This window comes from Oryzias melastigma, linkage group LG23, assembly GCF_002922805.2.
Source record: "Oryzias melastigma strain HK-1 linkage group LG23, ASM292280v2, whole genome shotgun sequence".
NCBI lineage: Eukaryota > Metazoa > Chordata > Actinopteri > Beloniformes > Adrianichthyidae > Oryzias > Oryzias melastigma.
Genome location: NC_050534.1, coordinates 20,684,529 through 20,706,240, shown reverse-complemented (window position 1 = coordinate 20,706,240; position 21,712 = coordinate 20,684,529). Strand labels below are relative to the sequence as shown.

General features: G+C 38.7%; 1 long non-coding RNA gene across 2 annotated transcripts in view; it reads left to right on the top strand.

Moving 5' to 3' along the window:
• The window catches only part of LOC118598063, a 180,094-nt gene that overhangs the window by 47,729 nt on the left and 110,653 nt on the right, over window positions 1–21,712 (top strand). The window contains exon 3 of one of the 2 annotated variants that reach the window (XR_004947149.1): window positions 10,134–10,246. The exons of the other annotated variant lie outside the window; for it this stretch is intronic. This is a non-coding gene — a long non-coding RNA (uncharacterized LOC118598063). The remainder of the gene's footprint in view (window positions 1–10,133; window positions 10,247–21,712) is intronic. 2 annotated transcript variants of the gene reach the window in all.

Sequence of the window (21,712 nt, the reverse complement as noted above, 5' to 3'; positions counted from 1 at the left end):
TTTATTAATTTAAGTGAAGTAAAATACCCAAGGTTATATTGCCTATTATATTTACAAATATAGATACTAAATATCAGTAAAATCAATAGGAGTTCATCTATAGGCTGTGAAAGTTAAAGAAAACCAGAAATGATGGAAAGTTTTGTTTTCTGCTGACAAAAATAAAGCCTGAATGGACTGGACTGAATAAAGTAATTTTTCATCGAAAATGTAAAATATATCATAAAGTTCTTCACTGTAAGGTGACTTGATAAACTGTTTGATAGTAAAAATAAAAGCTTACAAAAAGTAGAAATTGTAACTGTACCAGAAGGTCAACAACCAAACCTTTGACCCACAAACACACAACTGTTCTTTACATTCTGTGCGATACGCTGAACGTTTATTGACAACTTGGATATTTTTCGTTCAAGTTCACGTTTTGATCGAGTCTTTCAGCTGATCAAAGCTCTGCTTCTTGGCGTTTCTTCTAAAGAAATCTGGTTCCTGAAGGCAGGTGAGTGTTTGTGAGTCTGGAAACCTCAGGATTGTATCGGCGCTTCGTCCAGCAGCCAAGATGGAATCAATGACTGTCGGGCGGCCATTGTCCGAGCAAACTCCACAAAAACACCCGTTTAAATGTCAGCCGCCGGACCCCTGAGTTGAAGGTGTGTCAGCGTCGGAGACCGAGAGCGTGAAGCCGATCAGGAGCTTTAACAAAACCCGTTATGACTGGCAGAGAGTGATTGAAACGCAGCTGAAAAGGAAGTGTTTTTGTTTGATAGCATGTGTCTCCAGTGTGTGGTACCCGTCACTCATCCATCACATCCATTGATCCTTGCAAAGTAAAAGAGCAGCTGGACCAGCAGGGAGAAGGGAGCCGAGAAACGGGAACTCAACGCAGGTCATTGTGCGCCATTCATCCGTCTACGCCCATTGATCCCGCTAAAATATATGACTGTTTATTCGCATTCAAGCCACAGCAGCAGGCGGCTGAAAGACGTATTGATCTGTGTGGTGCATGTATGTGGGTGGGAGGGGCTGCGTTTCATCTGCATGCATAGAAACGAGACCTGCAGAGTTCACGGTTTTAGGATGGATGCTGGTCATTTCCAAGCCGATACTTTCCTGATCCGCTGTGTATTGTAATTGCGCTCCAGGCCCCTTCTTGTTATGAAAACCGTGTTCGGGATTAAACTATTGGAGCTTGAACTTTTATTGCTCGGTGCAGCAAATTTGCAGCGGGGTGACACAAACGTATTACACCCAGAAGGTTTTCTTAATCAGGAGTTTGAACGGAAACTTTAGGTTCAAGAAGACTGAAAACAAGCGCTCTTTAGAGGCTTTCTTCAGATTTATTGTCTATCAATCATCTAATCAACTTTACTTCATACAGTCTGTAGCTTAAAGTGTTTTTTCTCGAGGCCAGTTCCTTGAACATCGAATTATCTTTATCGTAATTAATCACAGAACGATCGGTATGTTTATTGGATTTACCTCAGTTATGTCGTTTACCTTGTAGAAACATTGTTGAGGTGAACTTTTTCTTACAGTGAAGTCAATAAAAGATCAACTTCTCAAGCGAGGATCATGGCAGCCAATCAAAGGTTTGTTTAAGGCAGGAATCTGCAACTCCAGGCCTCGAGGGCCGCATTCCTGCATGTTTACCAACATCCCCTCCTCTGGCATGTTCTAATTGGCTGGAGACACCTGGACTAGGGAACCAGTCATGAGTAGGGCTTGGATATCTCAGACACTCGAGGCCTGGAGTTGCCTATCCCTGGTTTAAGGTATAGATTCTGTGGATTTCTGGGTCATCCGGGGTTGTAGAGGGTCATAGGGAGGTGTGGCCACAAAAATGGCGGCTATTTTAGTCATCTGGGGACGCCAACCAGATAGACGTGACTTTCAGAAGAATCGGCAAGAGTAAAACTTTTGGATTTCCCTTAGCAACATGCAGGAAGGTGGCACTCAAGGACCCGGGTTGCGTACCCCTGATGTACACGTATGTAAAAGAAAAATTACAAAATACAAAAGCATACAACAGCTTGAAAAAAACTACACACACATTTTTAAAAAGTACGCACCAATTGGCTAATACACACACAAGATCGCATTTAAACACAAATCTGACGAGTCCCTTCATGTCTCCAAGACTCATGTGTGAACAATGCGTTTAAATGCTGCTGGAATCCTGGGCCATTAGAGTTTTCTTATCAGCCGCTTTGAACATAATTGTGAATAATATTGCGTTTTTAAAAATGGAAATTTACACTTTTATATTATTTATTGGGGCATATCTGTTTAAGAAAGTGGGAAAATAACAAGATTTTACCAGATGTTATTCACAATCTGAGTTTAAACAGCTGATAAGAAAACTCTGATGATTCTAGCAGCATTTAAATGCATCATTTACACACAAATCTTGAAGTTGTGAAGACTCATAATTTGTGTGCAAATGTGGTTTTGTGTGTGTAACCAGCGATTGGAGTGTACTTTTTAAAGATGTGTGTGTAGTTGGTTTCAAGCTGTTGTAATTTTAAGTTGTTTGTAAATTGTATTGTTTTGTAATGTTTGTACATACAAATGCACGATTGCAAGTACACAAAGTTATCTATTTAAGGAGGTACAAATTGAGAATTACGCACACACCAATCGGGTGAGTCTATTTTTTTCTCCACAAAGTCTAATTTTTTTTCTCACATTCAGAAGTTTTATGACATCGTAGATTGAGGTTAACGATTATTAACCACATACTCAACGTCTTTTACCGCTTATATATTATAAGTTATGAAGGGGACAGGTGTGTCCTCCTCATACCTGTCCCCTCAGGTACGATCAGGACACAGCGAAGCGTTGACCCGACCCGCTGATGTTCTTGAACCAGAGGATTCAGAGTGTCAGTGGGCTGATGGGTACCTGCTGTGTCGGGGTTAGCCACCCGCCATTTTCCTATACCTGTCTCCCCTCACCTTTACCCCCCTCCCCGCCTCCCCTGTGGGTCTTTTGTAAGGTTATTTCCGGCTGCTGAAGCCCCCTTGTTTCTGCAGGTTGACCTTTAAAAGTGAGTGATGGCGGTTCTTATTGTCTGTAAGGCAAGTCTGGACACGGGTAATCTTCACTATGGTCGTGTCAAATCCAGTTTCCTGCACCACGAGGCCTCGGCGCCGACCACAGAATCAACACACAAACCCTTGAAAAACCCTACAAGCGCACACTCGTTCCACAATAAAAGTGCATTTTCAATATGCCCATGCTGAGAGCTCCACTCTGTAACTATCAGAAGCACTCAAAGGCAGCGGGGAACTGCGCGGTGGAAAGGTCAGTCATCTCAGCACCTGCATGGAAAGGTTAAAGGCAGAGCTGGAAATAACCCAGTCCAGTGCAGGACTGCACAACACAAATGATGCTGTTTCCTCATGTTTTATGTCCACGAAAAGTCTCGTCTTCTCTTAAGCAGAAAGAGAAAAGTAGCTGGAAGTAAACAGGAAGTGGGCAGATGAGTTTAACAGATGTCATTAAAAAATAAGGAAGAGCCGTCTATGAGGTTGTCGGACCAGATTGTGTATGAATTAGTTTATTCGTGTCAGATTGTATTATTTTTTTTCAGTTTTCCGATTGGTTTCTTAAACTTGGAGCAATACCGAGGAAACATACTTTTTGGGTTAAAATTAATTAATATATATATATATATATATATATATATATATATATATATATATATATATACTGTATATCTAAGAAATGTAGGATTTGGACTCCTAAAAAAATAAAACAATGCACACAAAGTGTGTTTAAAGCAGGAATTTTTCTGAGGTGTTATGGAGCGTTCACACCGGATGTGTCAAGTTTCAATTGTAAGCAGGGGTAAAAGTAATTTTTTTTTTTTTGTTATGCCGGTACTAATACCGCCCCATTTTTTTTGACAGTGTGGCATTTTTGACAGCCAAGCATTATGAATCATTTATTGTTGATCTTCTCCCGTTGCGCCTCCTTGTAGCAAACACATTAATGATCAGGTGACTGAAGGAATTGAATGTTCCCGATCAAAAAATCAAACGCACCCCATGACACGCGCATTCACATTGGACTTGTTCATGGACAGCGTGGTCTCGTTCCCGGGTGTCGCACACCGACGCCTGGTTCGGGATCCCTCCGAGCCACCACCTCCCCGAGCCCCTGGCTCACTGTCCCCCAGTGCCTATGTTGCTCAGAGGGTTGGGGTCCGCAGCCCTCGGGACGCCAGACCAGACGCGAACGTGCCACCGAATGAGAACCGGGCACCGGACGCAGCACCAGACGCGAACTGGGCCCGACCACGGCAACGGACGCGGCACTGGACACGAACCGGGACGCTGCAACAGATGCGAACCGCACCTAAACGCGGCAATGGACGCGGCACTGGACCCGTGATTCAACAAGAGTGGCCCACGCTTTAGGGGGCGATGAGTTGGGGACACCCAACAAGTGAAGCTTTGGGCACGTGACATTTTCAGTGACTAGAAAAGGAGATTCAATATGGCGCCTCCATGTGAGGATTGAGCTTCCATCCATTTTCTTAACCTGCGGGGGTCGCAGGGTTTACGGAGACTGTCGCAATTACTGTTGGGCGAAGGCGGGATACACCCCAGACATGCCGCCAGCCCGCCATGAAGCCCATTGAGCTGGATCGACTGGTGGATAGCTTAGCAAGCTAGTGATCTCTGCTCCCCAGGATCCGGCAGATCTAGTGAGGTCTACTGGTGATCGCTATGCTATACGCTCGGCGGTTAGCTGTGGGAATCAGTCTTTACAGTAAAGGAGGTGTATATTTGTATAAACTTCTTTTGTCTTTGAGGCTAAACTTGATCTTTTATAGTACTTTTTTTGTGTTTCTTTTTGGACCGAACGGCAAAGAGAGAAATAAGGGAGAGTGTGATAGTAGAGAGGGTATAAGAAAGAAAGGAAAAGGGGGAAAATGATTTGGAGAATGATTAAAACGATTCATAGGTGAGGGGATAATTGCAAACCAAAAGAGTTTAGTTGTTTTTTAATTACCGACACTCGGGCTGTTCAGAGCTTTTAAACTCCTCTATAACTCAAACTATTTCCACGTGGCGTGCAGTCATTTCAAATAACAGTTGGATCTCGTTGAATACAAAATGAATGAAAATGAAACCACTTATTTGTAGACATTTAACTTTTCTGTTTCCATCTGATCTGAACGAGAACTTGTCTCTAGATCCTACCCGTGCGACTTTCTTTATCTGAACACTTCAAACCTGAATGAATCCAGGATTCTTATCAACCCTCTCCCCGCCGGTGGGTCGGCCCTCCGCTCCCGCCGCCGTGTATTTATAGCTGCTTCACCTGCAGCCGTATCTCTGTTAATCTGGCTGTTCAACTTATTTCACAGTTGGGTTTCTGACATATCATCCCGACTGAGGAGCGGGAACAAACGTGACATCCGTGGCAGAGAATCTCCACTCTGACAAAACAATCTGTACCCCCTCACATCAGCTTTCATTTACGTGGAGGCGTCAGTCCCGCCGCGTGTGGAATCGCGTTGCCTGTTCCCATCAGTTCTGCTCGCTCCATGACTGCTTGGTACAGAGCGTGCAGCCGAGCAGTCAGGACACTTTAATGGACCGTCAGACGTCGTCTCACTTGGTGGTGGTGGTGGAGTCGTACGTCAGCTTTGATTTTCAGCTGTTTGTTCAGGTGTCAGAAGAAGAAGAAGGGAGGACTTTAAGGTCAACGTTAGTGCGGTCAGAGATGAAGTCGATGTAAAGTAACTCGTGTTTTCCTGATTTACTGAAACATTATTTAATTATTATTTAACTGAAAGATTATTTTTGGTTTATAATCTTAAAATCCAACATGATTCTGAATTTTATAACAATAATTACATCGTTACCAAATTGTAGTTCTACCTCACTCTGGTACATGTGTCAAAGTCAAGGCCCGGGGGCCGGATCCGGCCCTCCAGATCATTTTTACTGTTATTAATGACCCGATGTTATCTTTCGCTTATTTGTAGCTCATATAATTTTGACAAAATATATTTTTATATAGAAGTCCGCGAGGCTGCAGCCGGAGAACCCTATACTTAACACAACAAGATGGCGCTTTGAACGGACTAGAACAGAGTTTTGGACGTGTGGTTTGTACGCAATAAAACTCTGATTTTTACACCCGTCTTGGGACAACTTCAGACTATGACAGGGCAGACTAAACAGCCATGTCCTGACTGTAATTATCACACTTCTCACTTATCAGAGTCAGTGAACGCACCAGGACTGAAGTCAACCTCTCATCGATTTCGATTGGTTCTCGAGTTAGCCCCGCCCCAATGCGCCACAAGAGGGCCAAAAGTTTTGTAACTGAAACTTTGAGATTCGCAAACGAAAAAAAAAATGTTTTGAAACTGGAAAAAAGTTTTGAAATGGAAATTTTGAGTTTTGAGACCTATTTTTTTTTTTTTTGGGCCAAACATTAATATTTTTTTCAAAATATTTTATTTCGGTTTCAAATAATATTGGCCCCGATTTAGCTCCGTACGCCTGTAGACCGTCGCTGAAAAATGCGCGTCTGGTTTGAATTGCAGGTTTGAATCGCCGCGTTCTCTTGGCTCCGCCTTGCTTCTGCGTCCAGTTTGAACCTCTCGTGAAGCAGGAGACACTTTCAGCGGAAACATTTTTTCTGTATCTGGAAACATTAAGATCTTTTTATTTGTAAGCCTAAACTGTATTACAGGAAACTCTCCCAGAACATGAAAGTCAAACCGGCTGCAGGCAGAAATAAGAGCTTCTCTGAAAAAGTGATTCTGCAGGTTTTCAAAGTTCTAAATTCCAGGAAACATAAACAACATATTTTCATAAGAAGAGAGTCTGGCACATTGTCAAAAACTGATTTATTGAGTGCTTTAATTTTTAGTCAGACTTATTTAGTGCAGTGACTAAAAGCTGGAAGTGTAGAAACTAAATTCCCAAAAGCAGCTGCTCTGCTGGTCAGATTAAAGAGAGGAAACGTAGATTTTGTGTCACCAACTTCTCCACTGCTGAAGCTGAAATCAAACATTTGGGTATTTAGAGTAGAAGAAACACAAAATAACACAATAGGAAATGTTAATACAGATTCTCTGAAATATGTAAATGATTTCCACAGAATGTGTCATGTCAAAGGGAGGCTGTCATCCAGCATCACTGTGGTGCCCCAATTATTCATTTATGGAATATTCAATAAGATTCAAGAAAAAGGATTTCTGAAAATGTCTTTTCTTGAATTGCTTGTTGGCTTCAAGGAAGATTTGCAATAAACTGATTAGTCATATCCTGAAATTGAGCTCACTGTTCTTATAAGTCTACCAATGTCTAAAACTATATATATAAATTATGTAATTTACAGGTTCATAAAGAGGAAGGAAGAGTCAATTTGACAAAAAAAATCTTAAAAGCTGTTTCACTTTTAACACTGGTTTGTTAACTGTTTCTTGTTTGAAGAATTCATCCCCTCATTCATACTAAAATCCTAAGGATTACTCTAATCTTAACAGTAATGTCCATTTTGTGATCCAGTGCATCAAAAATATTTGATCTATCTACACAGGAACTTGTACTTTTGCTAGTGTTTGTTCTGGTTGTAAATCATTAAAGAGGTTTAATATCATTGTGTCTGAAAGGTCTGACATGTACTGTAACTAAAATAAGGCCTTTTGAAGCATGAAAGTCTTAGATTCTGGTCAAAAGGTCTTAAATTATCTTCTTGTCACAAGATGCGAATACTTCAGGGTTCCTGCTGGGTCTTAAAAAGTTTTAAAGGGCCATACCATGAACAAAAAAAAACTTTTTGAGCTTTTAAATGCGTTTTATTGGTCATTCCTTTCTATAAAGAACTTCAAAGCGCTACTTACATCCGTTCACACATTGAGTAATCCTCCAAAAACCTGTGCTGTCAACAGCAGCCCCTCCCATACCCACCAAAACGAGCAGGTCCTCACATGCTGACATCACAAGCTGAGAACCGCCCCCTCCAGGAAGAATCCGCTCCGCCCCCAATCAGTTTTTTTTGCAAAGCTAGCAGCAATTGACTAGCTTTGTGAGCCCCCCCACCCTGGCTCAGACGATGGTGCAAGCAGACGAGGGATATTGGGAAGAAATCTGGAGAAAGGGAGCTGGCTACTTCCTGGTGGGGAAAGGGAGCCGACTATTTGCTGGTGTGGAGAAGGGATCTGACTGCATCCTGGTGAGGAAAGAGAGATGACTATTTCCTGGTGGACAAAAGGAGCCAACTAATCCCTGGTGTAGGTAGGGAGCAGACTATTTAGCAGACGCTGCCCTGGTGGAGAAAGGGACCTGACTATTTCCTGGTTGAAAAAGTGAGCGACGAATTAGAAGAACTGGTTTGAACGAGCAAAGGCAGAAAGGTGCGCGTTAAAAAGATGTTTTATATGGAGATTAATGATGCTTTAAAGAGAACAGAAACATTCACAGCCAGTGCTAATCAGAACAATGTTCTCAATATTTCAATAAATTCCAAAATCTTTATCTGGTGGTGTTTTCTTTTTTATTTTTTTTACCGAAAATTTTCACAGAAAATTTAACCCATTCGCCATCACCATTCTGTCTGTGCAAAAGTTTGAGGATAGATGCCCGGGCTGCACTCTCTGTTCATCAATACATAAAAAAAGGTTGTTTTTTTTTTTGTAAATGACATGCTGCTGAGGCCGGCTGTAGATTGATGACATAAAATGGGCGGTACTCTCAAGGAGCAAAAGGTGGAGCCTCAGAGATCGAGTCGTTTTACTTTTGCATATTAAAAGATTTCGCAAAAAATAACTAATAAACTTTTTATAAATAATTTGTCTTTTAGTGCTCCAATGGTATATATATGATTATATACATGGATATAGTTTACTCTGAAAGACTTAAGAAGATCATGGTATGGCCTCTTTAAAAGTGTTGAATTTATGAACTTGGAAATAATTCATTTAAAAGCCTCAAAAAAACTCTTGAATTTTGATCTGAGCCTTTAAAATTCTGCTGTAAAACATCTGTTTCACATTTCTCGTCAAAAATGCAATTATGACGAGACTCAATCATTACGCAACAATCTGATGAATGCCGACTGTCGGTTCAAAAATAATCATAAAAAAAGAGCGGTAAAGCATCACAGCACAGACCACGAACAACAAGATAAGAAGCTACGGTTTTGATCAGAATTCATGACTAAATTTAAAAAATGCAAAACTGGTCTTAATTTCTGATATACATGATTCTAAAGTCTTAAAATTCTAAAATTTAACTTAAAGAAACTTGTATGAACCCTGTAAAAAATAAAAAAAGCCAGCTTATTAGCTAACGCTCATCAGTGCAAGAAAATGTGAATTCATGTCTTAAAAACAGGGATTAGTGGTGGTGGTTAAAGCCATTTAACAGAAGACCTCATGAGGTAAACTGAACGTTTTTGAAAGACATTCAAACTTCTTACGATCCTGATCAAAACAGCTGAATTGGACGTGTAGAGCAAGAAACTTAAATTAGATTGTGTTCTTAAATATCTTTCCTTAAAATGGCTAAATTAAACTCTTATCTTCACTCAATCAGGTTGTCTACAGATTTATGTGTTACTCAGAAAATAAGTCGATTAGCAACAAATCCTGAATTGATCTTGAGTAACATTGGACATACATTTTGGGTGAATTTTGTAAACTTTTGTACTTGTTTATCATCTACATCATGTGTTTCCTGTTTGGGTTTCTCTTTACAACCCCTCCCATTTATCAGATCAGTCAACAAACACGACACTGTGTCCCGTTAAAAAGCAAAAACTCCTACATTCCTACCAACTCTGTGAGAGAGTTCCTTCTACTTCCTGTAGAGAAATGCTGAGATTTTTCTGTTGGCGGCTTCATAGAGCCCATCGATTGAACTGATTCATCTGCAACAGCAGAAAATGTTTCTTCAGTGGTCAGCTGGACTCGGTCACTTGGCTCTAGAGAACATTGATAATAGAGTCTGATGTCCAAACGTAGAGCAATATTAAAGCTAGCAAAGTAGAACTACATTTCAGTCACCTTTAAATGTTAAGACATGTCTATTTTGTCACTTTTCCATCAGAGAATCAATAACATATTTAAAGCCTCTTAAAAACTTCCTTTTTCTTTTTCCTCTCAGATATATTCTTGCTGCATAAACACAGTCTGCTTGATCTCACTCCAGCCCTCTTTTCATTTGTTTGTCGAACCTTCTACCTTGGATCAAGCACCACTTCTAGTCGGCCCTGCAAGGTAATGTACACTCTGGGCTGTTTGCATGCACACTCGTCTGAAAAAAGGTCACGGTTTGTGCTCGAACCTTTACACTGTGCTCACTGTAGTGTTTTGGTTTACCTTCTTTTACCTCATTGGTCACCACACAAATAGTTTATGTTTTACCTCTTTTCTGAGATCCTACACCTTTGTGTTCCATAAATCTCCTACCTGAGTAACCTCAGAGTCTTCTCCTAAGACCGAGTTAGCTCCACATGACAGCTGTTTTTAAATATTAATAGGAACTCTCCATCGTCTCCTCTGGTTTCCAGCAGTGACACCCAACTCTGAGCGTTTCTACTCATGTTATAAATAGGAAACACTTCCCTTGTTGTCCTCCAGTCTGTGACAATCCAAAGGTGCTAACTGTCATGTGTGATGTCGCCTCACCAGCTAATAGTACAATCCGGACGCACTTTTTCCCACAGACTGACAGGATAAAGACAGAAATACATTTTCTCCGTTCTTCAGAGTTGTGCCACCAATTATCGGTCCAGTCATGTCAGTGTTGGTGGCCGGTGCTGCTCTATTACCAAGCTGTGACTTAAACACTACATTATGTTTTCAGGGTCCTCTGTGTTGTCAGAACGGGAGAAGTCTTGTCAGCGACGTTGGTGGAGAATGTTGGTTTGAACTGGTGTTTTTAAGGAGTTTAAGAATATCAACAGATATCAGCTGTTACATTTAAGAAAGTTTTAACAGACGAAATGAATGTAGAAATCAGAAGTAGTTATTGTTGAAGCAAATGAAGCATTTAACAACTTTACGCTGAAAGTAGTCGCTGAAGATGCTGAAGCTTTTTGCTGAAACAATTTACTTTAATTGCTAAAGAGATTTCCTGAAAATGCAAAAAATATTTGCAAAATGTTAAATTTGCTAAAAGACTGGAAATGTTGTTAAATAACTCCCTGAAGTTGACCTAAACTTCTGAAAAAGTTGTAGTAAAATTTCTTAAATAGCTCAAATACAAATCACTTTTGCAAAAGTATTTAATGTGTTGCTTAAATATGAGCTAAACTTCAAGCCCAAAAAACCTCAATTGATGCTATATTAGCCAAAAAAAAAAAAACTAGCTTATTGCTTAAATACTAACTAAACTCAGAAAATAGACTAAAATTCCTCAGTAAACTAAATTTGTCAAAATCATGAGCATGCTGCTAAAATAGAAGCTAAACTCTAAATTAGCCTATACAAACCTCGGTAGATAAGAAATTAGTCAAAATCGTTAGCATGTTGCTAAAATGTTAGCTAAACTCCCAGATAGCATAAAAATCTCCAGTAGATGCAAATGAGCTAGCATAATGCTAATATAAAAGCTCAATGTCATTTTTTACTATAAAAGATGAAAACAGCCCATGAATATATTTAAAGGCTTGTTTGTTACCTTCTTAATTTTTTTTCTCATTCATTTCCTATGGAGAATGTTTTGCCCAAATATTTCATGAACTCTGAAGTTTATGAATACCAAAAATACAAGCAGTGATGTTATGAACATTTTGATATCAAGATGAATGAAATGGCTGAAAGTGTGATTGAGTTTTTACGAGTTGAAAGCTGGAGAATCACTATAGTGTGAATGTTTACTGTTTTCGAACAAATATAACATGTAACAACATGACCAGTGTTGGACTTGGCTGTTTGGGGGCTCCAGGGGAAAATAAAATGGCAGCCGTTGTGTTAATCTTTGCTTTAAATTCCCACTCCAACCATTTTTTTTTAATTGTAAAATCGTTTCCAGTGATCCTTTAATTCTGAAGTTTTTAGCCAAGACATATTTAATGCACAGGTATGCTACAGGTATCCCATGGGTACTTACGTTTGTCTGTAAGAAACCAGTACCAGACTGTAGTGTAGGGGCTCCGTACAGCATCCACGTACCACCACGACAATGGTACGTTCCATGTTCATGATGTCCCTTGAGGTGGCCACACACCTGAAATAAGACACACCTGGACCTGGTAGATTCACGTAGCTAGTGTATTAAGGGTTAGTTGCTAAGCGACTTTTATGTGATTATTTCAAAGTTCTGAAACAATTTCTGCCTATACTGTACAAAGAGTTGTCTTTAAAGAAAACCGTTTCACTGTAGTTATAATTCTCGTGTTTTATTAAAGACCTGTCCAGTAGGGGTTCCTTGTAGCCTTGCAGCCTAGTTTTCCTACTAAGTTCATAAAAAACTTCTAAAAGTCTAAAAATCTTTGAAATATCAGTGCGAGTCCGCCTCGGCTAATGTACAGCACACTGCAAGGACAAAGCGATCAATCCCGGGAAGCCCACAGGTGCTTTGTGTTTGACTGGGCTGCAGGAGGCTTAAATGACAGGAGCCCGTGCGTCACATCTCCACAATTTTCTCTTTTCACAGCAAATAAAGGACAAGGCGAGATGAGTTTGTCACCCGCCTCCAAAGCCCAGCCCTACTCTCTGCATGTTGTCTCGCCTGCCTGCTCAGCCAACAAAGTGAGGCCTTTGCACGATAAAGTTCAAAGCAGATTATTAAATTAGAGAAAGACTGAGAGACAGAAAGAAGCTGACACAGACATCAAATGGAGAGAAAAGGCCTTGTGTGTGGGGGAGGACTCGGCAGAGTGGAAGCTGCGCCAACTTCTAAATCGCGTCTCTGAAGAACAAGAAATCGCACTGCCCCCCCCCCAACTTTGTGATGTATCTGCCATGATGAAAAAAGAAGACACTGAGATGTTTTTAATCTTCTCTGACGGTTGGCATTATAAAGGCTTCTGTCTTTGCAACCTTTCTGTGCGCGACGGAGAAGGGCTGCTGTGTTGGAAAACAGCATGGGGGGGGGGGTGCTCCCAACATGTACACTTCACAGTTTTAATTATGAAAAATATTAAGCTGGAGGGAGTTCTGCTGTGTATAAATGAGAGAAATGGGAGGATTATTTACATTGCTGATACCACTCTGAGTCATGGGAGGTGGGTTTGAAAATCCCTTCCAAATGTACACGAAATGCAATTTGTGCAGCAGGAGTTTAAATGTTAAATGAATGAAATGACACAATCAGAGGACCTTTAGTGGCAATGCATCACAATGAAAATTCTGGGACATGGCAAATATTTGGTCACACACGTTCAAATATTTGAACTTTGGCAAAGAATTTGTCTCATCAACCAATCAAGAAGTTAGCTTTGTTGATGACTCGATCAGTGGGTGGAGTCCAAAACCAATATGGTGGAGAATCCGATCGTTCTCCTCCAGAACTTCAGGAGGTTTTGCATTGAGACGTTAGCATTCCTGTTTTTTATTTCTTTCTCCGACTAACGCGGGACAGCAAGTCTTCAAACTGGGTCACAAAGATGTAGACGTCCCCCTGAAAGCGTCCGTCATTCAGGCACAACTCCTGGAATAGGTAGTGAAAGTCATCGTACCAGGAGAGAAACAAGCAGATGTGAATACCAATGATTTTGTAGAGATCCATCCATCCATCCCCGCTCATCCAGGTCGCGGGGGCAGAAGTCTAAGCAAAGAAGCCCAGGCTTCCCTCTCCCCGGTCACTTCCTACTGCTTCTCTGGGGGAACCTGAGCTGGCATTTTGGGATATACGACTGTGGTCTCACCAACAAGTCCAAACCACCTCAATCTACCATCTCCATCTACCATCATCTGCTCCTCCGATGGATTCATTCCTGATCCTATAGATCCATGGCCACTTCCAATATGAACTTCAACATCTTCATCTCTGGTCCTTCCAGCTATCACCAGTCTTCTACACCACTACTTCCATTCTTTTTGAAATCAACTGGATGGTCTGAACTTGAAAGAAAGAAGAGGTTATCTACATCTGCTCTCCTTCCTGCAGTGATCCACAGCCTTTTAACCACATCACTGATTCACACCACAAGGTCAGCTGACACTCATCAGTTCATGACAATCTGGAGGCATCCCGGAGAGGCAAACAAAAAGTTACACACAATAAACAATCCCGTGGTTTTAACAGACAATTTAACACATCTGCAGCCTTGCTGTGTTATTTTGTTTTTCTGCTTCCCACATCAGAGTACAACCCCTCCTTGGTTCTGTAGAGAGGGGCATTTATACCCCCAGGGGGTTCCTATCAATGGTCCAGAGGTGGATCTTCATCACGCCTGTTTTCCACATTGATGCTCTAAAAAAGGCTTTGGAAACAGAAGCTGCAAATAACAGATGGCCTGATAAAAAGCACAGCTGACTATCATAACACAATTGAAGTAATAACTAAATATCTGTTGTCAATATTGTCATAAAAGAGATTTAGAAACCTATATGCTTAAACCATAAAAGAAAATGTTTATGATGCCTTCTTGAACAACTACCAAAGTAACAGAAAACATTGAGATTTTTTGGTTCAGAAGACACTGTTTTATATAAATAAATCAAATTAAACATGAAAATAGGGATGTATGATAGTATCAGTTACTGATAATTATTGACCGATAATGAACTGTGATGACTCCATCCTGATTTACCAATAAATAAAACCTCAAATTTCCCCCATAAACCCTTTCTTTACACATTCTGACTCCGACCTCGTCACATATGGACGTGTGGTTCGGGCCTCCTCAACGTTACTTTGTGACGTTTTTGGTGTCCCCAAGTCACCGTTTTTTGACGGGCTGGCTGTTCCTATTAAATCAGGGCTCCCCAGCCCTCAGGACGTGGTACCAGACCTGGGACTGGACACAGAACCAGTATCTGTTTATGGTGCTGGATTAGGGTTAGGGTACCAGTCCGTGTCCCTGATTATCGTAGGCATTTTTTTCCCATCTGTTGCTCGGTACCAAGCGGTCCTCAGACCGGTACCGGTTTGCGGCCCGGAGGTTGGGGACCCTTGATTTCATGGAAACAGTCAGCATGTCAAATATGGAATTGAATTGTGACTAAAACATAAAAGTCAATACTGGAAATTATATTTCATTTTCAAAATCTACCTGCATTATTTGTCTCTGAAATGAAATTAAAAAGCAATTATCAAAACGGCTTTTCCTTTTTCTTCTTCAACACCGATCATTGTGTAGCTTCATTAAAATGATAAATAAATGGCATTTGACATTTCATTTTCAAAATGTTCTTTGGTTAATTTGTACCAAAATTCAAAAAGAAACATCAAATGTGAAAATTAAAATGGATCAACAGAAATGCTTTTTCATTTTCAAAATGTACCTGCATGATTTGGCTCTTAAATAAAAAAAAAAGCAATTACCAAAGCAGATTTTTCATTTTCTTCTTCAACACCGATCATTCTGTGACAGAATTAAAATGGTAAAGAAAATGGCTCGGCAGTGTTTTTTTTTTTAAAGTTTTTAGGGTGATTTGGAGTTGGGCTTATATATACACGCTAGCTGTTTTGTCTAACCAAGGATTTTTCTTTTTTTGTTTTATTAGGCTAATTTGCCATTTAGCTAATATTTTAGCTAGCTATCAGCTTTAGCGTTTTTAACTATCAATTTCAGCATCTTCAGCGGTCAAATTCAGCTTCCAGCATTCACACTAGCATTGTCACAGGTAATGCTATATATCTAGTTGATAATTATGTTAAAAAGTTACAGTTTTAAAGTTTTTAAAATGTAGTTTTAGAGTGTCCAATAAATGTCTATCCTGTTCGGCCCGTGATCTAAGCTGTGTTTTGGATTTTGGACCCTTGTTGGATCAACTTTGAACCCCCCGATCTAAAGCATGAAGAAGTGGATATAATCTAGAATCCAAAGCCTCATGATCTCCTCGACACAAAGACCATCATCATATGAAACCAATCAAACCTTCTCTATGGTTGACCACAAAAGGTTATGCTCTGCCCTTGCCTCAAAGATTTCTGGGATACCCTTTTAGCATCCAAGCACATCTCAGAGAGCTGAAATACTCTTCATAGACAGACTTCTAACAGACGGTGTTACTCTGCTCCTCGTCTCATCTCTACAATCAGAAGAAAGCTTTGTTTTCATGATGGAGCTCCGCGACTCCTGGAAAAACTTCTACCTGCATGAAACCAGCAACAAAACAACGCTCTGTAAGGTCTCTTTGATTGCAAACCCAGAATGCACTTCTGCATGAGGTGATGGGATGAGCAGGTGTCTCCCCAGACTTGCCACGAGCCACACAAAAGCGCACAATTTCACTTCAAAAGAACCTGGAATGTGTCACCGGCTATTTTCTGCCTTCAAATGAAGCCTGCTCCTGGTTGTGTTCTTCTGAGGAGAAGCCTCAGGTGTGTGCAGAGCAGGAAGCCTTTCTACTGAGGAACGCCAGATCTCGACAAAATCCTAGATCCACATCAGTTAGAATCACACCCTACCATCACAGAGAAGCATCCGCTTCATGTCACCCGTTAAGATGTGAGATCTATGTAGAATTCTGTTTCTACGAGCTCTTTAACTCTGTCATCTGGGAACTCGATCTCGTCATGGACTCCTCACACTTCACAAACGTTTGTTCACTTTATCAGACAGTAAACAGTCTTAAGGCCAGTTTACAAACATTTTTTAAAATTAAATTACAACTTTAAATCTCGTAAATTTCAGAGAAAAAATTGTAAATATTTAAATTATGAAAATAAAGTTGTATAAGACTTAAAAAGTCATAGACTAAATTTGAATTTTTCTCATAAATTTATGAGATTTAAAGTCTTAAATTTACGACTTTTAAACTTATTAGTTTGCGACAAAAAGTCATACATTTATCAGAATAAAACTCATATGTATGAGAGTAAAAGTCGTAAATTTATTACTTTTAATTTCTTAAACAAAAAAGTCATAAATTTATGAGGAAAACTTGTAAATTTACAAAAATAAAACTCGTAACCTCCAATTTTTATTCTCGTAAATTTATGACTTTTAAATGATAGTCATTTGTCCTTTCTACATTTTATGACGGATTATCACTCAGTCATAACTTTACAACTTTTAATCTTATAAATTTATGTTTTTTTTCTCTTAAATTTATTAGAAAAAAATTCATAAATTTCTGAGAAAAAAAGTCAAACATTTACAAGATTAAAAGTTGTAAATTTATTAGATTAAAACTAGTAAATCTACGACTTTTTTTTTACATAAATTTACAACAAAAAAGAAGTACATTTATGAGAAAAGAAGTCAAGCCTTTACAAGGTCAAAACTAGCATATATATTATTTTTAATCTTGTAAATTTACGACCCTTTTTTTCTCATGAATTTATTACAAAAAAGTTCATACATTTATGAGAAAAAAAGTAAAACATTTACATTAGATCAAATTAAAAGTTGTATATTTATGAGATTAAGAATGTTAAATTTGAGATTAAAAGTTGTAAAATTATGACTTTTACTCTCATAAGTTTACGACAAAAAAAGTCATACATTTATGGGCAAAAAGTAGTAAATTTACGAGAATAAAAGTTGTAAATTTTATGACTTTTAATCTCATGAATTAACGGCCAAAAATTCATTAATTTATGAGAAAAAAAAATGGTTGATTTATAAGAATATAACATTTTAAAAATTAACTCCTGTTGGTGTGTATTTAGGTTGCAAATAAAGTAGTTAATAAATAGAATATCATTTGTCAGCATTATACTAAATTTAGAGAAAATACGTCAAATATCAGCAGGTTCTGAATTTACCTGCAATAATTTTGTCTGTTTTCATGAAGTCCTGTTGAATTTGATTACATTTCTTGTGTTTATTGGCTACATCATGTGACCAGAGTTATAGTCTTTCTCTACTTTTGCTTCACGACTCTTCACTGGAACAGATCAGTAAAAACCTGTACTATTGATCTCTGAGAGAGGAGCGGAGAGACATTCTGAAACGAGTCCATCGATTGATGGACGTAACAAGATGACATCATCTGCAAAGAGCTGGAGACGTGTCCTCAATGTTCGACTGGTTCCTCCAGTATGAATGCATCCATGACTGTTTTCATCACTAAATTGATTTGGATTTAAGTGCTTTAATACCACATAGAAGTGAATGTGTCCAGATACTTCATGAACCAGTGCAAACGGTAAATATTTTAGTCTACTTTACAGTACACGTCAAAGTGACGACTGACTAAACTGTTGGAAGAATCAATAATCTGTTTCAGTTCGATGTGTGTTTTTCTAATATACTGAACAAAATCAGTTTGAGATGTGTGGGTTTAATAAGCCATTCTGGAGCATCATGTTGAGAACTTTAGATCCAGCAGGGAATATGCTAATTGGTCTTTGGTGACTTATGTCCAATTTATTTCCAGTTCTGTTCTGCGGTTGTTACAGTTTCAGAGAAAATGTTCCCACTAACTGACTTGTTATTACTTATATTGTTGCCTCACTGTAAAGCCGAACGCCTGTTTTTTTTCTTCTTTTTTTTAATTAGTTAGAAATGTCCTTTGCACTTGTCTGAAATAACTCGATTTCATAGTTCAACCACTTTCATTTTCTCTCATCACTTCAATTTCATTACTTTGGGTGAGAAAAACAAACACTTTGATGGCGCCTCTGCGGGCTTGAAGATTATTTTGAGTTTCTGATTCAATCAGCTGAGAAAATACGGAGCAAATTAAAGACAGTAAGTTGGAGCATTACATGTTGAACTTTGTCACTTCCAAACAAAATAGTTTTTTTCATTAGATTTAGGGGATGTTGTGCGAAATGTCATCGTACCAATGCAGCAACAAGACGGTCACAGAGAATCTGCTGGGATTGTTTCTTATGTAGACGAGTGTTTTGTTGGTGTGTATTCATTAGGTGAAAAAGTATCACCATAAATAAGTCCGTCCATCAACCACCTGAAAGAGTTCACGGCGTGCTAAGTGGTCGACAAATACAGAGACTAAAAAAAAACATTATAGTGATTAATTAAGATTATTTTTTTCCAGGTTTGTGATTATTTAGTTAATTTTTTTAATCGATTCCTGACCCTAAAAAAAGTTTTAAAAAAATGACTGTATCACTCCAAAGCACAGCAGCCATAGTGCAGGGGTCTGTAACCTTTAACATCTAAAGAGCCATTTGGGTCGATTTCTACTCACCACAACCCAGTAGAAAAAAATAAAAAAAACTTTATTTTTAAGCTATTGTTATTTTTATGAGAAATATAAATTGACTATATTTACTAAACAAACTAAATTGATCCCCCCTCCCAAAAAAACAAAACAGTTTAGAACTTTTAAGCGGTTTTAAGACTTCCTTTCAAAATAAAAGACTTCCTGTGCCACATAGGATCATCTCGATGGAGCTATTCTAGTGGTAGAAATAATTGGAGAAAAAAAGTTTTATTTTTAAAGGTTTATGGTGCTTCTTAGCCAGAAATTCATAAATTTAACTTTAACTATCTTTTTGAACCATGATACACACATAAAACACAGAAATTTGTCAAAATGTTAAGTTCTTGATTATGGAACCACTATGGCAGAGGTCTGCAACCTTTAACCCTAAAAGATCATTTAGTCTAGTTTCTTACCGATCAGAACCCAATGACAAAGTCTCATTTTATTGTTTAAAGGTCAACAACATTAGTTTTAAAATATCACAATAATTACATTACAACAGTGTCTATATGTTTCTATATATAACAGCTGTAACTTCTTTTACTTTTGACAGCAGTGCACGCTAGTTCCTTTCAAAATAAAACCCACTCTGTCTCAGTGAAGGTTCTCCTGCTGCAGCAGCTTTAGTTACATTAAAAATACAAGGCAGGCAAGCATGATATTTTTAAAATGATTTTATTATTATTATTATACATTTTTATTATTTTGGTGTGATTTTTCTTTCCATTTAAACTAAAAAATAAACATTTTAGTAGAATCTGTTTATATATATATATATATATATATAAAAGAAAAAACTCAAAACATTTCGAATAACCTGAGCTTTATTATTGAAAACACACAACTCTAAATGATTTTCAATCATTTTAAATCACATCTGTTCAAAACTTTACCAACTTTAGTGTAATCTACCAAAATAAAATTACTTATAGAGACTTTTATTTGACTTACTGTAACTTTAAAATACAAATTCAAAGAACATTTCAACAGAATTTCTGACAGTAAATTGAATTATTTTGCTTCGATGACATAAAGATCTACACAGAAACATACGTCCGTCTATGAGGAGTTGGGAGTGACCGTTGGATCGGGACGTCCCTCCTTCTAGTGTGATGTCACTTCCTGTGTTGATGGATCAGGAAGTTCAGTTCCTCTGCTGGAACCGATCTAAACCCCGCTCTGAAGCCCCGCCCCCTCCTAACAGAACACAAGCGAACACCGTTTTTTTAATACACTCCAGTCCTTTGCAGCAGCACCTTTAATATCTCATAGAATTAAAGCGCTGACAGGTTATCATAATCCAATTTCAGAGGCAATCGTTCTGAGCACCTCACAGCACACCGAGGAACCCGGATCGGAATTGAATATGCACTCGGCGGATTAGATTATGCCTGGGATGGGGTGGGGAGGGGGGTAATTATGACCCAGACTGGGGAATATGCTCGTGTTCTTGAGCGTGGAGCAGTTGTGTACAGCGCTCGCTCCCGGGTCTCCACTCCGGGCTCAGCGGCGGCGGCTGATGGTTGTTATTGTTTTATTGTACACTCTGTCTCATGGCGCAATATCTGTTCTGGAAATAATGTCACCCTCTAATGAAGTAAGGCCCCTTTTATTATTTATCATTTCCTGCTGCCGTCAGGAGCCACGTGGCGCCGAATGCCTCCGAGATGTTTTTAAAAAGGCCTCTTTAAATGAACACATTTGAATTGTAATGTGATTTTTTTTTTCTCCTCTTTTAACAAGAAAGAAATGATGTTTGCTTGGCCTGTATCTGTTATTTATTTTGCCTGTGGTATAGACCTTGATGACTGACTTTACCTCTATGTTTCTGCGTATTTATTTATTATTAATTTTATTTAAATGTATCTTTTTTTAAAAAAGAAAGTTCTTAAAAACTTGAAATGAATGTTTCGCTTCTTACTTTTCTGTGTTTCTATGACACTGGCAGGCTCTCGTTACATCCAGAATGACTCATTTGACACATGAAATGTAATAATTATGGTAAAGTGAAGATGCTAAAAGTAGAGCGGTGGTTACCATGTCAACTGTTGAACATTGAGGAAAAAACTGGTCATGGATACGGCGTGTAGATTTCCAGTATAATGTCAGTGCTGTCTGAAATTTGCTTTGCTGCCTTAGAAAAAGATATTAAAGAGCAAACCAATGAAATGTGGAAGAGAAAACACATTTTAATTAAACGAGTTAACATGATAATGAAAATAGTACAAGAAAAGAAACACTAATTACACCTTCAGATCTTCTCTTTGGTTTGGCTCTCTTTTGAACACATAAGATTATTCCAAAGTTTGTATTTTATTTGTGATACAAAAAAATGGATGAAATAAATCCTTAGTCTTAAGAGATAAATATTTGGGCCGATGATGTCTTAACGATGAACTTGGAGAACAGATTTACAACATAAACTAGGGTTTGGATACGATGCAATAC